Genomic DNA, 12,718 nt, shown 5'->3' with positions numbered 1-12,718 from the left:
TATATAAGTTATATATCGTATCAAAATCCGTTTAGTATACAGCCGCATATCGACAAAATGTAAAATAATAGAGGTGAAGAAGGCTATTCGTTGGAAACTGCGACTGCTTAAATTACGAGTCATACAGCTGGGGCAAGATCATTTTCTCTCTGAAGTGTATAGATCAGTAATAGTATTTAACAGCTCTCACACACAATACATGGACGTGGAGGAAAAGAAATGTGACATACAAGTTGAGCCACACATGCTTGAAAAGCATCCTATATGCTTAACCAAGCGTGTATTACATGTTGGTGGCACTAATGTTCTTAAAAAGTAATATTCTTAAAAACTGTAAACCCCACCAAGTGTTTCGCAAAAGAGACAGAAGTGTCTGCTGAACTATTATCTATGACTTTTGCACACAGGTGAGACAACATCCCAAAGGGACGAATAAAAGCCCCAAAACGTAGGACTGCATTAGCTAGTGTACAGGGTACAGGTGGTGGCATTGGCATTCAGCACAAAAGACTCAACAACCTACCTCTGGAGCATGATTGCTATGATTACCCACACAAAATAACAGAATGGCTACAAATTCTCGCAGCCAAAGGTAATGGGGAAATTTAAAGAATGTGGGGTTGTAAGTATAGATGTTGCAGAACACTAGGTTGTGTATGTGAGAAAAATCTGAATAATGTACACTACTTTGACTTGTAAAGGTATTTACGACTGTCTGAAGGTTTCTACTGTTTTTTTGCCTGCAATCGTGTTCTACAATTTTTGAAGCTACAAAGACTTCAATTCATATTTCTGTGGACTTTTCTGCCTAATGTTTGTCCTGATGATTGCACAAAAACAAGTAACATGCTCCTCATTGCGTCAGTTGAGGCGTAGATGTGATGTCATTTACTCCCACATAAAGGGATTATTATCAATTTAAAATGCAAATTATTTTCTGAAAATAAAACTAAGCAAGACGAAATTAGATATTGCATTCATCGGTCTGGAGTCATAGAAGAGCATTCCTAATATCAGCAAAATGGATGAGAAACTACCTACATCTAGAAGCCGGTGGTAAAAAAGAAGTTGTGGAAATACCCTTGGCTCATATGATATTGACGATTTAAGAGCAGTTATAAAACGATCTGCAAAAGAGATTGACTTATATGCAGATATTAAAGTGTTTAAAACAGAAATACAAACGACAAAACAGACCATATCGTTTAGCCAGGAAGGTTCAGTTGGGGCACTAGTGGGTTTCTTGTGGAGACAAGTTTTGGAGAACAATACTGAGAAAATTTGTGTGTCAGATCAAGCACTGGATATACTGCCAGTGAGCACAATTTGTGTTGGTTGTAATATCACAACTAATTCATATCTCAACAATCGATTAACTCAAACAATTCACAAATTCTTCCCTGTAGTGGGATCAGGATATAAACTTGTGTTAATGAGCAACCCAATATACATCCTAATAACAGTTCAAGCATTAGACTATCTTGAGTTGGACAGTGTGGACTGGGATGGGAAGCTACTTGGTTTTTGAGGAAAGGGAACTGTAGTACATCTTCACCTGGAGTAGCACCTGCAACATAGGTATAAAGTTTAAAACCGACACATACAACCACCTGTACACCATTTTACAGCAGAAGGACAAGATGATAACATGTGACAGTTACAAGTTTCAAAAATCGAATGGACTGAAACTGTGCAATGACATCACTTAATATAACAGCTTCAGTTCAATATGAGTAGTGGATAACTCACCGAAAAATAACCCCCTCCAAACCTTTTCATTTGGCAGTGTTTAATAATAATGATGAGAGAAGGATTCTCATTCAACACCAAGATGATTTACCTGAATGTAACATTTATGAAGAAGAATATAGGCTCTTCAGTAGCAACATTTTGACTTATGTGTAATGCATTCGCCTTCCTGTTTCAAAAAAAGAAGGTACGAACTAAATGGTATTGTAAGAGACTGCACAATAAGTACTGGAATGGTATTGACCCTCAAAACATAATCTCTGCACCACCTTTATACTTAACAGTCTACAAAATGCAGGATGGTTTCTAGATGAATAGATAAGTAATCCCTTTAGTGCTTGTATCCTGTTCAAAATGTTTATGGGTTTCTTTGAGGATAATAGGAACATCATCATGAATGCTAAACAGGAACTGATTCTCGTTCGAAGTACTGCAGTTTATAACATGTGCATTCAAGAGCGGTAAGGAGAGAATAATATTGTGTTAGATACACTGGTGTAGAAAATGCCATATGTATGTGTAACAGATGAGGAACATCAGAAACTTTTAGGTGTACTGAATGCCAGTGTTCAACTGCCATTAAGTTTCTGTGCATGGGAACTTTTTGAGTATCAATTTGTACCAACAACATCAAGAGAGATTTGTGCAATTGAAACAGCAGTTTAACTAGAAATGCCTCGATTCATTATTCTGGCGCTGCAAATGGAGAGGTGCAAAAATGTAAGAAACGATTCCGGCATTCATGACAGCCGTAAGCTAACTAATGCAAGAGTACATTTAAATTCATGACACGATCATAGTGTGTCATCTGCTCTTCACTATGGTTCCAGAACATATACACACCACACTCTGTGGAGTGGGCCAGAAGACATGGGCTGGTCATGACATGGCTACACCTACACTGTGGCCACCTGCCTCGTATTGTCTTCTGTAGGGGCAGCCACCCACACAAGGTAGGATAAGATATAATCATCTTTTGAATGGTGCTGATATCAGTAAGATAACAGTGCTGAGTATGACTTCTCACCCACCCCCATATGGCGGGGTAAGAAAATGAAGTTTAATACAGTAATCGTTTTAAGAGTGACACCACTAACAAGAGAGCAACATCCACCACTGCCTACACGGCACTGCATATCAGTGACCTCCATTTTGGTTCTGTGCGTGGCGGCCATCACTTTGACATGGGAGGGGGAGTAAGAGAATTTCAAGAGGAGGTCCAAGAAAGCATTTGCTGCTGACAAGTTATAATTTCAACATGTCCTTTCTTTTTATTACATTTCATTTTTTACGTAACTGATATTAAACTGAAGCAAAAGCAGTGCCAAAACTCTTCGAGGTTGAAATGCATAAAACTGAAGGCGGTAATTTCGTAAGGCCTACTATTACAGAAAGTGGAAAAAAGCTGATTGCAGCCTGAAGCCACAGACTTTTTCTGTTTCCAACCCTTATGAGACGATGCAGCTCTTCATCCTGAAGTTATGACCAACGGTCTATACAGATTTTGATACAATCGTATAAGTTTTCTGAAGCGAGTTTTCTGCGTAAAAGGTAGTTTTGTACGTTATTCGTTATGTTCTTATTCTGATGTAGGTTGTGAAACACAGGTTGCAGTTCATTTACAACATCCGTAAACGAGGAGACAGTTGTAACTTCAAACGAAAATATTGCTCTTGTTGATGATAATGAGAATGGAAAAGAAGGAGAGAATGTTTACATTTACCTGGTAAAGCGGTAATACACAAAAACAATGTAATAACTTTACTGTGACAGCACAACAGCGCGTATTTTGAATGGAAAATAACCTCAAATTAAAGGTAGCTGCGCAATACGCCAGCCAAGTTCTGTTATAGTGACAGAATCTCGTCCGAAAAACAAAAGAACAAAAAATTTTCTCGATAAGAAATATCAGTTTTACAAGAAAAGATTACAACGCCTCGTGCGTGTCATAAAATCAAAGTATAGTGCTTGCTTGCAGAACATGAGATAAGAATGGAAACCTTCAAAATAGACAAAGAAATTAAAGAATTGGAACTTACAGAAACGAAAAGACAACCAGTTCTTTAATCTGATACAATGTAAATTTTTCCAATCTTGTAACTTTCTATGTAAATACCTTGTTAGGCAATTTCGCGTTCATTGCATTGCGACTCCTGTTACCTTCATTTTCTGTTGGTATATTTTTTCGTGGACAGGTTTCCATCACAAAGTTGTATACAGTGTTTAGTATACATTTTCATACGCTATGACTAATGTTTTGAGACGAATTTCTTGCATAAATTGTAGTTTATAACATTATTTATGGTGGTGTTGTTCTGATACAGAAAGCAATGACCAGGAGACAGAGGAGCAACTAAAACTAAAAGAAAGGAAAAGAAAAACTGGTTTGCGATCTGACACTTTGTACTTTTATTCCAATTTTTTAACTTTTTACATATATAAACTGTTAATAAACGCCACCCTCACTGCCTTACGACCTCTATTGACTTCATGTGCCGCAAGTACTGGAATTTCTGCGTACACTCTTCTTCCATCAGATACACTGACGTCAGTTTCAGGCGCTACATGCGATGCGTTGGCAGACTATTATAACTGATTCACGATTTACTTTCAGTCTAAGTCCTCAAATGAAACAGGGAAACTATCATTTTATTGTCCCCAACATTGTCTCCACTGCCGATCTTGTTTCCTTGTGGGCACTGTTATAGATTCGCCCAGCCGCCGTTTCTTCACGAAGTACTGGCGTCATCAAATATCTGCAACACTGATAGCCACTGTCTCCCAGAAGTATGCATTTCGGAATTTCTCCTGTTTCGAACTGAGCACGTACACGTGAGTTTCTGGAAATATTGCTGTCATGGGCAATTCTGGCCATGTAACTACGATATTTAAACGTCGCAGCTTAACGTCTGAGATTGCTTGTACATTTAAAGAAAACCACCCATTACGATTTTTAAGTAAATCATCATTGTCGCTATCAGGCGATTTGATGGGGATATGAGTGCAATCAATAGCGCCTAAAACGCCAGTAACATGCGATATGTGATAATAATCACGCTAGGTGTCCCTAATGTCTGAAGTAATTTTCTGTCTTAACCTATGTTTAAAGGCTTTATACGATCGGTCCTAAGTGTGATAATGCCTGAAACTTGTCATGCTATCTGTGAGGTGTTCAAAAGCAATTTCTTAAAGGTAATTGCTCAAAGGTAATTGCATTTTTCTAAAAAAAGTAACAGTTGTATTACCTCCATGATCTCTATTTCATATTTAAATTGTCTTTACACTTTTCTAAAAGCTTTAAGAGGAGTCTAATACACTACCATTACGAAGGTCTACTGCAGGAAATATTCCACCTGATGTTAAAGATGTGAGAGAGCGATCTATGAACTATTTTGTTAATGAAGGACAAGTTCCTTGGTAACAAAAATTTATGCATTAACATTGTGAAAAATATGTAAAAAACAATGTGCAGTGAAACATTGCATACAGAACTAAATGAAAGTATTTTAACTCTAACAGTGCTGCTGAAAATAAGTTCCTTGGTAACAAAAATTTATGCATTAACATTGTGAAAAATATGTAAAAAACAATGTGCAGTGAAACATTGCATACAGAACTAAATGAAAGTATTTTAACTCTAACAGTGCTACTGAAAATAAATATTACTGACAACCTCACGCCTCTGTTTCTTCTAAATTACCAGAAGAGTACTGTTGAGTGTCCTGCTCTTTTAAAAACTGGAACAAATCAAAATACCACAAAACAGGTTAGTGGGTCTCCTCAGCACCAGTCCCTGATTTAAAACTTTGTCTTTTTTTCTTTTCTCTTCTGTAATCAGTTCTTGATGAATTTACCTTCTTCATGACAGTATCTTTGTTGCTGTTGGATCTAACTGTTGGCACTTCGCAAGAAGTGCATCATAGGCAGCGTTCCTCTTCGTTTTATTGTGATAATCCTTGCATTTAATGTTCCACAGATATGGAATGATTTTCATAAAGACTTTAACACGTCACAGTTAACTTTTCTTAGCTGTGACATCGTTATGGAACGAAAGCAAACGAAAACACAAGATACTCACACTATACAGACTGACTCAGGACTGATGATTGTTTGTACAAGCCGCCTTATTTAGAAAATTCTCGGATGTCCAGCCAGGTGACGTAAGTTTTCCACGATATTTAGGCAAACAGACATGTTTCCATCTTCAGGGAGTCCCTCAAGAATGCTGTGCTGCTTCTCTTGGTGTCCTGTACACATGCTGGTAATTACACCCTCCACCATCTGCGTAAGGAAAATGGAAATATATCTTTTCGCAAGATTATGTAGGATCTGCAATAGTTGCACACTACAAAAAATACTCCAAATTTCTAAGAAAAGTCAATGAACATGCACATAATGTCAGAAATCAGTACTTCTGATGACAGACGTATGGCAGATCTGAATGGAAGGGCTATAAATGATCAGTCACAAGTAGCAAATGCATTTAATAAACATTTCTTAAATACAGTAGAAAGCATAGGGGCAAACAGTTCAAGAGAAAAAACAAACCAGCATGTTGAAAATTTAACTTCCATAAAATTCAATCATATGAATGTATCACCAACTTCTCCTTTTGAAATTAAGAAAATTATACATTCTCTCAAAAATAAAATCATAACTGGTTTTGATTGTGTTTCCAATAGAATACTAAAAATTTGGTCCCATGTAATAAGCTCAGTATTGTATGAAATATGTAATGCATCACTAACTCAATCCATTTTTCCAGAGAGACTGAAATATGCCATTGTTAAACCCACCTTTAAGAAACGTGTAAGAGAGAAGTCTATAATTACCGATATGTTTCACTGCAGACATCATTTTCCAAAATTTTTGAAAATGTGATTTATTCTGGACTAGTAACTCCCCTTAGCTAATCACAGTTCATGTTTTAGGAGGATTGTTCTACTGAGAATGCCATTTACATGCTCAATTACCAGATTTTACAAGCATTAAATAATAAAATAGCACCAGTTGTTATTTTGTGCATATGGGGTTCCCCAAGGATTAATCTTAACTACAGTACTGTCTCTCATATATGTAAATCATCTTCCATCTAGCATGCAACAAGCAGAATTAATTATTTTTGCAGATGAACACTAGTATTGTAATCAATCCAAACATATATACACTAACAGGAGAAAAAGCACACAAAGTTCTTAAAAGTATCATTGACTGGTTAAGTGTAAATGGTCTCACTCTTGATTTTTAAAAACCTCAACATATTCAGTTCTGCACATCTAGAGGTAATACACCAATAATAGTGTAACATAAATAAGGTTTAAACTTCAAAATCCTTAGGAGCCCATGCTGATAAGAATTTACATTGGAAAAAACACATTTGGAACTCCTAAAGCAACTTGGTTCAACCATATGTGCGATTAGAATCACTACAAATCTTGGAGAGAGACAAATCAGTAAGTTGACATATTTTGCATATTTCCATTCAATAATGTCATATGGAATAATGTTCTGGGATAACTCGTCTTTAAGAAAGCAAATCTTCATTGTGCAAAAACGTGCTGTGAGAATAACATTTGGTACTCACCCACGATCATCTTATAGAGATCTGTTTAAAGAGTTGGGCATTCTGGCTACTACTTCATACTATATTTATTCTCTCATGGAGTTTGTTGTAAACTACAGTTCAAGAGAAACAATGAAGTGCATAATTACGATACCAGAACGAAAAATGACATTTAGTACTCCACATTAAGGTTGTCTTTAACACAAAAAGTCGTGTACGAGGCTGCAACAAAAATTTTTGTTCATTTACTTAGTTATATAAAATGTCTGACAGACAGCAAAGTAAAATTTAATAACAAACTGAGAAAACTTTGACAACTTCATCTACTCTGTAGAAGAATTCCTGTTATTGTAATGTGTAAAAGGTGATGCGTAGGAATTACTAGCTCATATCTGAATATCTATTTTTCTTTTTTTGGAAGACGTAGGAATGTTCAGATTGTAACCATATGTACAAATTAATTTGCGACGTGAATGTATAATGACACACTGCACATCATTATGATCAATTGTACAAAATGATCCCTGGAACATGTTCCTAACTAACTAACTCTGCTTGCTGTCAGTGCAGTCATCCCAGTGGATGATGGCAGTGGTGGGGGGAAGTCCTGCTTGAGCATGTGCAGTCACCTTCAGAAAAGAAATTCAGTTATCAATTAATCAGCGATATAGCTCCATTCTCCCTGTAATTCATTAGTGTGAGCAAAGTAACAAATTTTTTGTGTTTGAATTTTCTCAATATCTCTTTTTTACCTCTTTCTTCTTACATTTTAAGCCAACATGCTCATCACAATTACGCCAACAATAACTTAAAGTCACTGACCATTTATGTATAACATTATTTTCTTTGTTTCTTTCAATATGTAATGATAGTTGATTTCTAAAGTTTTTACTTCTCTTCAAAGACAATCACTGAAAGTGAGCTAACTTGTGAATGCAAAAGTATTCACGAAACATTAAGATTTTTTATTTCTTTTATTTCGTGTTTACTTTTTCTTCTTTTCTTTAATTCAGATCTTTGAAATGATTTTACCGATATATTTCTTTATTTGGAGAAAATAATAATAAGACAGAACACTAAATTTTCGTTTTTTTCTTTAGTGTCCGTTCTCCCAAACCTATTACTCAGTTATAATTATATATTAATGCCTTCAGCTGCTGAAGGGCGTTGATGTGTATCAATGGGGACATGTGAAAATGTGTGCGCCGACCGGGACTCGAACCTGGTATCTCATGCTTACCTGGCAGATGCTCTATCCATCTGAGCCACCGAGGGCACAGATGATAGTGCAACTGCAGGGACTATCTCACGCATGCCTCCTGCAAGACCCCCATTCTCACCTTGTATGTCCACACACTACATTCGTAGTGTCCCACCCCAACACACTCATTACTCATGGAAGACATTCTTACCAAGTCCCGTAAGAGTTCAGGGAATATGTGTACATCTGCACAGAAGATGAAGGTCATGGTCGGTATTGCCAGAAGTATATACTTATATTGATGTGGTATCCTTTCTTTCAGACATGTCTGAAAGAACAGACACTATTGATGACCTGCAGCCATCTAGAATGAAATTAGAATAATATATTAATACCTTCAGCTGCTGACGGACGTCAATGCGTATCAACAGGGACACGTGAAAATACGTGCCCTGACGGGGACTTGAACCCAGGATCTCCTACTTATATCGCAGACACTCTATCCATCTGAGCCACCAAGGGCACAGAGGAGGGCGCGACTGCGGGAACTATCTCACACATGCCTCCCACGAGACCCACATTCTCACCTTGTGTGTCCACACACTACATTTGTAGTGTCGCACCCCAACACACTCATTACTCATGGAAGACATTCTTATCAAGTCCCGTAAGAGTTCGGTGAATATGTGTGCATCCACACAGAAGAACGTCATGGCCAGTATTACCAGAACTATATACTTATATGGATATGGTGTCTGTTCTTCCAGACATGTCAACAATATTTGAAATGGTTGTGTTCAAGCACCTTCTTAGCATCTGACTGCCAATAAAATGTTTGAGTCACAGTTAAGGTTCCTTAAGGGTGTTGATATAGAGAAGGCTAGTTACATGCACTGTTAGAATGTATTTTATCATTCGTTTACATATTAGAGGCTAGTGGCATTTCCTGCGACCTGTCAAAAACATTTGACTGTGTGGTTCACAACATTTTATTAGTTAAATTGGAGTATCATGGTGTCACTGGCAGTGCTGCAAAATGGTTCGAGTTTTACATAATTAACAGGAAACAGAGGGTGACAAATGATCAGGGAACTGATTTTTATATTAATGAGTTCTATGTTTATAATGTTATACTTTCTAACATCTTCCACATCCACAAGACTCACCTCACTTTTGGTTCTATTGAATGAAGAGTGAATCTAATCTTACAGAACAGTCACTACTCAGTGATAATATCAGTACTGTACTTTGCTATTATATTTCCACAGAATTTTAATGAGGGTTAAGCAAAATACTGGTGGATTAAAGAAAAAAGTAGATTTTCACAAAAATAAAGTAAAAAATAATGTTACCATTTTTCATTAAAATATTCTGGGATTGAAGAACAAAGTAGATGAGCTCCTGGTTTGTTTAGATGACATTGAATCTGATAATGTAATACATATACTATACCTGTCTGAGCATCACATTGTGTCTGATATGGAAAAGGTAAATATCAGTGGTTATAAACTACCTGCACATATGAGTAGAGAGAATAAGGTGAGAGGAAGAGTTGCCATATATGTCAAAAGTTATCACTGTGTAAAAAGCTTAGATACAAAAAAGTTTTGTCTAGAGCAACATATAGAAGCATGTGCCTGTCAACTTAAATTGAAGGAGGACTCTTTTATAATTGTAACAGTATATAGATCGCCCTCAGGAAACGTTCATTTATTCCTGGGAAACTTGGATGCCTTGTTGTGCTGTCAGATAGGGGAAAGCAAATTATTATTTGTGGGGACTTCAGTGTTGATTCACTGAAAGAGTGTAATAGGAAGAATGATCTGGAAGTCTTGCTTAGTTCTTTCAATTTGACATCTGTCATTAATTTTCCTACTTGGGTAGTAAAGGACAGCAGCACATTGATAGATAACACTTTTATAGACCAAGATAAGTTTAAAAACATAAATTCTTGTCCTGTTGAGAATGGCCTTTCTTATCATAGTGCTCAGCTAGTTACAGAATATGACATAGCTCCATTCAGTAATTCAAAACTACCCCCAGAGTTGTGCATTCAATTAATGACTCAACAATTAGAAATTTCAGAGAAAATCTTCAACAGTTACACTGGGATGAGGTGTACAAGGAACCCGATGCTAATTTAAAATATAACTTATTTCATGATACACTTGTAAGAGAATTTGAAAACTGTTTCCCCAAGAAAGTATTTAAATCCAATTATAAGGAACCATGCAAAAAACCTTTTCTTACTAAAGGAATAAAAATATCTTGTAACCACAAAAGGGAACTGTATCTAACAACAAGAAAGAGTAATGACCCTGAAACAGCCAAATATTATAAAAACTGCTGTGCTACATTAAGAAAGGTTCTTAAAAAGTCCAGAAGCATGTGAATCATGTCTGAGATTAAATACCTCTGATAACAAAATCAAAACAATTTGTAATATTATTAGAAGGGAGACAGGGCAACCAAGAGTACAGGATGACGGCATTACCATCAAAACGAATTCTAAACTTGACAAACAACAAGCTGGAAGTCGAAAACATTTTGAATAATCATTTTTTAAATGTTGTAGAGAAAATAGGATCTAAATGTTCATTAGAAGCAGCAAGGCAGATAATGGAAGAGGCCTTACTCACACGATTTGAAACAATTGAAATTCCACCTACCTCTCCTTCTGAAATTCGGTAGATAATAAACTCTCTCAAGAATAAAAGCTCACATGGAATCGATGGCATTTCGAGCAGGATAATAAAAGCTTGTTCCCAAGAGATAATTGGGATTCTTAGCCACATATGTAATAGCTTTCTGAAACAGGGTATTTTCCCAGATAGACTGAAGTATGCCATTGTTAAACCACTGCATAAAAAAGGGGATACATCTGATGTCAACAACTACCGCCCAATCTCTCTTCTGACTGTCTTATCCAAAATTCTTGAAAAAGTAATGTATTGTAGAGTAGCTTCAAACCTTTGTAACAATTAAGTTTTAACAAAATGTCAGTTTGGTTTCCAAAAAGGTTTTTCAACGGAACACTCTATATATTCTTTCACTAATGAATTATTAAATGCTCTGAGTAACTGGAAGTCACCCGTTGGGATTTTTTGTGATCTGTCAAAGGCTTTTAATTGTGTAAATCGTGGAATGCTTCTAGATAAGCTCAAGTACTGTGGTATGGATGGGACAGTGCTCAAATGGTTTAAATCAGGGCTTCACAACATACGTGCTCGTGGAGCAAGCTGTGAGCAGCAAGGCGAGAGCACGGAGCAACGCGAGCATGCTACCCCCACTACCGGACCAGAGCGGAGAGTGGGGAAAGTCACGTGGGGCACACAACAGCTGCCGCCAGTCAATGTAAATCCGCGGCCACCTGCAGGGATATCACTCACGAATTATTACTGCAACAAATGAAACAAATAAAGGAGAATGTACATATGCCACATAATTTTATTAGCTTAGTGTATGCCTCTACATTCGCATTAATTTGTGAACTGTTACACAATAAAAGGTGTCACTGAAGTGTGGGATTCTCGGTTATCTTGTACTTTTTGCCCTTTACAATTGCGTCTATGTTCGGAGTAATTGTTCTTGTGCGTTTTAGGCGCAGTATGCAGTTTAAATTTCGATCAGACAATGCGTTTCTCAGGCGCGTCTTGTTACATTTCATTGCAGAGAACAGTTGTTCACAAACATAAGTGGAACCGAACATTGAGATTATAGTAGCCGCCGGTTTGTGCAAACGAGGAAATCTATCCTGAGGGAAGTGTCTGTAGAATTTCAAAATGTTTTTCTTGTCTTGAAATTTGTGTCTGTATTCTCTGTCACACTGCAGGTCAATAATTTCTTGCTGCAGCTCAGGACGAATCTCTTAAATATTCGCTGAATATGGAGAGAACAGATCAAAATCACTGTCAGATCATGAAAGCGCTGATCAACTAAACTATGTGAATAACGTTCACAGTCTTTGTGAACATCTTGCATGGATGATAACTTAGGAAAATGAGCTAGGTTTCCTGTTTCCAGCTGACTCATCCAAAGTGTCAATTTCATTTTAAAAGCTCGTATTCGATCTATGAAATGAGTAATTAGCAGAACTTTACCTTGTAGTAAAATGTTCAAAGCATTCAGATGGCTAGTTAAATCTGCTAAGAACGCGAGATCACATTCAAACGTGCGCGCGCATTTCCCCTCCCTCCCCCCCAGCC

This window comes from Schistocerca cancellata, chromosome 3 (assembly GCF_023864275.1).
Source record: "Schistocerca cancellata isolate TAMUIC-IGC-003103 chromosome 3, iqSchCanc2.1, whole genome shotgun sequence".
Lineage (NCBI taxonomy): Eukaryota > Metazoa > Arthropoda > Insecta > Orthoptera > Acrididae > Schistocerca > Schistocerca cancellata.
Note: the sequence above shows the minus strand (reverse complement) of the source record.